Source organism: Topomyia yanbarensis, chromosome 2, assembly GCF_030247195.1.
Source record: "Topomyia yanbarensis strain Yona2022 chromosome 2, ASM3024719v1, whole genome shotgun sequence".
In the NCBI taxonomy this organism is placed as follows: domain Eukaryota; kingdom Metazoa; phylum Arthropoda; class Insecta; order Diptera; family Culicidae; genus Topomyia; species Topomyia yanbarensis.
In genome coordinates this window covers 157,175,952-157,181,951 of record NC_080671.1, presented here as the reverse complement: position 1 = coordinate 157,181,951, position 6,000 = coordinate 157,175,952, and the positions used below count along the sequence as shown (strand labels likewise).

At 37.9% G+C, this 6,000-nt stretch overlaps 1 protein-coding gene across 7 annotated transcripts in view; it reads right to left on the bottom strand.

Annotated features, from left to right (window-relative positions):
* LOC131681850 (polypeptide N-acetylgalactosaminyltransferase 5) overlaps window positions 1-6,000 on the bottom strand; it is a 212,824-nt gene that overhangs the window by 40,810 nt on the left and 166,014 nt on the right. The window lies entirely within an intron of this gene.

Below are 6,000 nucleotides of genomic sequence, written 5' to 3'. Positions count from 1 at the left end.
ATAATCACAATGTTTGTCAAACTTAAGGATAGATGGATATTGTAGAGCGAGTTAGTTATAAGTTTAGAACGGAAAACTAGAATTAGGCAGCATGAACGGAAATAAATGCGAAGAAATCGTTGGGTGGATGAATGCCGAAATATTCGTTCAATTCCTGATCAACAAAATCACTCGAGTTTCAGAACATTCGCCAGTGCTCCTATTGCTGGATAATTGCCAATCACATCGATCATTGACTGCGCTCAAATTTCGCAGGGCTTATGGCATATTTGTTCTGTCGTTCTCTCCACTCTGCAGCCATCGATTACAGCTATTGGATGTATCTGTATTCAGTCCATTCAAATCTGATGTAAATGCTCATTGTAGGAGTTGGATGTTAATGAATTCCAGTCGACAGATGAATATCTTCGAACTTCCTCAAATTATCACCAGAAGTCTAGAGCTTGGAGCTACGGAGCGAAATATTAAGAGTGAATTGACAAAGTGAGGAATATGACCACTTGAGTAACGGGATGAAAGGAAAAACGATTCATCAGAAAAAGTGAGCTATGGAATACAATTTCTTTCTTTCGGAAAATAATTTGTCGACGTACGGACGTGATTTGTAAAACCGGTCATAAATTTTGAAAATTAAAATGGATGACCAACCGAAAAAGGAAAACGACGACACTGATGAATTTCAAGATAGATAGATAGATATATACGTTCAACCTTTAAAACTTCAGAATGAATTTTTATAATTGATTTCCTAAAAAATGTAAACACGTCCTCGTTTGACACTATCGGTCTTCCTTGACAGTGAATTTAGCCACATTTATTTGTATCACGTATATTTAACGTCAGCTGAATCGGAAAAAATTAAGGGTTATGTGCAGGACACGACCACGGCGACATTGAAAATGTAGTGTGCAATATAATTCGCGGCGACGGCGGTGAAACATGATGATGAGTTATGTTCTATCAACGACCATGCGGTAAACTTGGGTGGAAAGCCCAACTCCTACCAGCAGAAGACAATGAATTCTTCACATTTCCTTTCGATCATGGACATATGAGCCTGCCTAGTCCTAGTTTTCCGTGTTATGTTTATAACTGATTCGCTCTAGAATACCTATCTTTCAATTTCATTGCTTTCGTTTCTCCTAGTCTTAAAATTGCCGAAAACAGCCCACAAAATCGATACAATAATCGAAATATTGCACGTTTACTCTCTTCACAGATATGGTCCGACAAAGTATTCATTTTGTCGAGTAGTCGTTGACAACCGGGTTGTCAAACATCAATTGAGTTATTTGATGCCAACGAAAAGTGCACATATTTTATGTGTTTGGATAAAAAAAACTAATTAGACAATGCAAAACCATGCATATGATATGCATTTATTTAAAAAAAATTATTGCGTTTTTAAACAATAGCTTTGAAACCTACTTTTGTTGAGTCGAAAAGGTTAAATTAAATTACAATATATTCTTTCGTAATGTTTAAATTACCTAAAATTAGCGAATATTTTAGTCACGCTTCGATTTTCGCCTAACCATTCCGATCAATGTATAACGTTTTAAACAACAAACAGTACGGTGCTACACAGAAAAAAATATTTTGTAATTTTAAGTTTATTTTCATGCACATATTTGGGGCATGAAATAAAATGTAAAATTAAGTTCCAGCAAAAATCCACACGACTTGTCGTGCTTTCTTCAACGAATTTTATTATAATTCTAAACGTGTATTGAAAATTACAGTTTCGAACGGAAACCAATGCACTTCAATGTATTTTTTTTTACACTCTTATTGCTGCAAAATGAATGTAATGTAATATTACACGAATGAAAGTGTAAAATTGTAGGCTTTTTGATGCTCCAATTCAGTGCATTGATTTTTACGTAATTTTCAATCAAAATTTTGATCCAATCTTTGTATGTTTACATTCGTATTGATTTACATGCCGTTTAAATTTCATTATTTTTTGTGTGTAGGGGCCATATATAAATGACGTAGCACTTCTGGGGGTAGAGGGGTGTAGCAAATTTGTGACGATGTGTGACGAGGGGGAATATTTTGACAAAATGCTACGAGGGGGAGGGAGGGGTCGAAACTCACCGAAAAAAGCTACGTCATTTGTGTACGGCCCCAATGGGTAGGGATACGATATTGGTTGAGCTAACTAGGGTTCAACATTTTCGATACGCACAAATTTTAATCTTCTATGCGGAACGAGTACCTAAATAAATCGAAATGAGCAAGAGAGTGCGACGGTGTAAAAACACCGAGTTTCAGGGCTTTCCAAATTAGAGAACCGCCGATTTATTTTTTGTCAGTTTAAAAACTCTAGTTGCGCAGAAAGCAACGCGGTACTAGATTCATCGCAACGGCATGCTCTCAACTAGCACTGACACTGAGTGCCGTAACTCTCCAGCTATGTTGTGCAAAGCAGTACACAGCGGACTGCATAATTTAAATATATCTGTCGGCTACTGCTATCGTCTCCGCTCCGAAGTTCGACCAGAAAATGAGCAAGCGCGAGCAATGCTGAAAGTTACATATCCAAGAATGACGTCATCGGCAAAATTAATACAGCCAATCAGAGCCATGGAAAGGACACATCACGAGCGCTTGGCCGCTGGATGCCTAGACGTGCCGTCGTCCCGACCTCCAGCGGTAGCAGTGATCAAATGCAGTATTCATCGCAGCGTATTGTCAACATTCCCGACTGCTACTGCTGTTCTTTACAGCCCGACGTTCGATGGGAGAATGAACTCGCTCGAGGAATGATATTCTTTAAATAGTCGAGGTTGACGTCATTCATATAAGCGTAGTGTGCTGGGTGCTCAAATCTGTCGTACGAGACGCTGTAAGCACGATAGTAGTTGTCTGGCAAAAGAACCACAGCTGATTCAAACAGGCAGAGGCACGCGGGCCTTTATTTATAATTTTTCGTGTTCGTTTGAATCACTAAGGTGCTCCCTATCGTCGGCTCTGCCGGGGATAGATTGACTGATGTATGGGAGTTTTCACGTTTTCCGAGATCTATTCATTTGTGCTTGTTTTTCAATAGTATGCTATTGAAATACAAAAACACTATAGCAATAAAACATAATTTCAGTTAACTCCGAATTGTTTGGTGATAACCAGACGGAAATCCGTTCATAAATAACAAAGTTATTAGCATTCAAAATAGTGACGCAAAAACGGGACATCGTTTGATTTTAAATTTTAGAATGACGCCCTGCCCCAGATAGTGCAGTAAGACATTTTCAATATCAAAAATCAAAAACAGCATATGGCTTAATGACCCAATTGCCGGACGCATACTCCAAAGAGGCGCGATCGACCTCAGCAGAAGGGAGGAACAATGGAAGCAGCTCAGCTGGAATCTTATGTATTACCACAGACTAGCTTGCCAATGTGATCTAGTAACCGCACAGGAGGACAACAAATAATTTACTTCAAACCAAACTCGAATCCCGGTCAATTCCTTCAGTATAGATTGAATCGAAATTTGCTAAAAAAACTGTCAAAATACTCTTTGAAATGAAATACCGGATAAATCTGTACTGGTTGAAGACAGTTTACAGCAGTTGACGAAAGAGAAAACTTTTCTCTTTTGTTGTCTACAAACATATTGGCGATGAATGGTTTGTCCGGAGAGAGTGAATTTCGACAGTTGGCTTATACACGCTAATCATATGTTTGCGGAAATTAATCTATACTAAAACGTACTTGACTTTTTATACTTCTTTTTATACTTATACTGTTGCGAAAAGCGTGTGGTCCGAATTGGCCCTGTTCCCCCATAGTTAGTGTGCATGTCTGTATTGACAATGATTTCACAATCTGAGGTAAATATGCTGATGCATGACAAAGAATTAACGGAGATCCTAAAAATATTACTACCATGTCAATTGATATATTGCGTTGCGTAAGCACGGTATACTTCGTAGATTGCAGACTGATGACTCTCATTTCCAGCCAGACTACTTGAGGAGCATTGTTTGGGAATAACAATTGATCCAGTCCAAGCGAGAATTTCGCCTGAGAGCCACCATTGCGGGCCACGGCCATCTTTACCGTAACTTGGGATGAGAAAGGAAGTGTTGATGTGGTACTTACTTAACGGAAGGCCCCGACTCAGTGACACTCCCATAAGTACCACGGATTGGATAGTGGGTGGGTTGTTAGTCAGGATTCGCTTCAAGCAAGCGATGCGACTGAGAATATACTTTCGTGCATAAGATGTTTGAATAGTTTATTGACTGAAGGATACGTAAATGTTCTAGGCGTTTAAACTCTGGGTAATCGTCTATCGAAATTGTTTCATCGAAAACAACTTGAACTCCGAACAACCGGCTGTCGGGAGTGTTGTTGACAATGTAAAATGGACCGCAAACAATGAGTTTAAAAGTGGTGTTGTGGAACATTCACAAATTATGTCACGCAAAGATTACCCAACAATAACTAAGTCTCTGTCATATTACCACGTTATTTTTATCCTTGGTCTAATACGAATCAAATGATTTTAGTTTTTGCTTCATTTTGTAGTAGCACATTAATGCCGCTACTTGCAAAAGTATTCATGTTCCATGGAATTTCCTATATACATGGCGCAATCGTGCGTAAAACGGCCGATTGCGTCAAAGCACATCACGTGCTTCCCTCCCATTTATGTCACAATTAGTCATATCTCTTCCTCCTAATAGCGTGGCAGAATTTATAAATCGTCCTTAAGCATATTGTGATCCCGTAACTTGAAATTTTCCACCTCGTTCGAGTAAATGCTGCGTTCCTAAACGATATTAATGATGCACGAATCAAACACCCCCCGTTTCCAAATACTACGTACTTATTCTCAGCTCAGTATAATTAACTGATTAGTTAATGGACTAAAAGTTAACCATTATATATGACCATAAAAAAAAATTTTATGTTGAAATGATTGCAGCAAATTGGTAATTGGATTTGAATTGATCTTGCGAATTGTCAATTCTCCACCCTCATACATAATTCAAAAGTCATACACTCAGACAAGACCATGCGTATTTCCCACACGCATTAAAGACCCAGTGGATTCGTTACCTAGTTGGTCAAATAAACACTAAACAAACAAATAACTTAGTTTGCTCAGTCTAAAGAAATGTCAGCTCGATTAGCATCAACCGGCGGATACGTGTTCCCTTACAATGCCATCAAATGAAAGTACATTTATAATTACATACGACAAAATATGTGCAATTCAGAATATAACGAAATGAAGATTGCTTAATTATTTGCATTTAAAAAAAACCTGAAAAATTAGTTGCATAACCAAGGTGGTTCATTTTCAAAGATAGCACTGCTGATGAATCACTTTATAAAAATAGGTGATAAGGGACGCGGACGAAAATAGCTGACCACCGCCTACTACCATGTCAATTGATATATTTGTCAGAAATGTAATATCGTCGGTTTAATGCGATGAAGGATCCTAAAAAAATCATTTTCAAAACTTTGGTGGCAAATGGTACAGTTTCACCCACAAAACCCTTCTTAAAAATCAAAATTTGAAGCGAATTCTGAAAATAAACAGTAACAACTGTTGTGTTTTAATTGTATGAATCTGACATATGTTATATTCCTAGGGGTGGAACGGATGTAATCGATATATTTGTGTTTTGTATTCATTTAGAAAAGCGAACTCTTCATTTGCATGGGTGCAGTTGAACAAAATAAATATTGGTTTCGAACCGAACGATTACAATCGGAAAAAAGTAACAATTAAATAGTGCAGCACAGAATGTTGTACGAAACACGTGTCCTTCCGCAGTGATCCGAATGCGACAGTGATGTATTTACAATGGTTCCGAGTGCTGAAGTGCTCTTATGCAATGCGTTGTTGTTATATCTATCCATACTTTACTCTAGTGATGCGTTCCCGATCAGAAACACATAACAAGAATATTTCAAAACTATATCTCCCGTTGTTACTTGTTATAATTTTCTGTTATTTTAACTACTAACGAGACC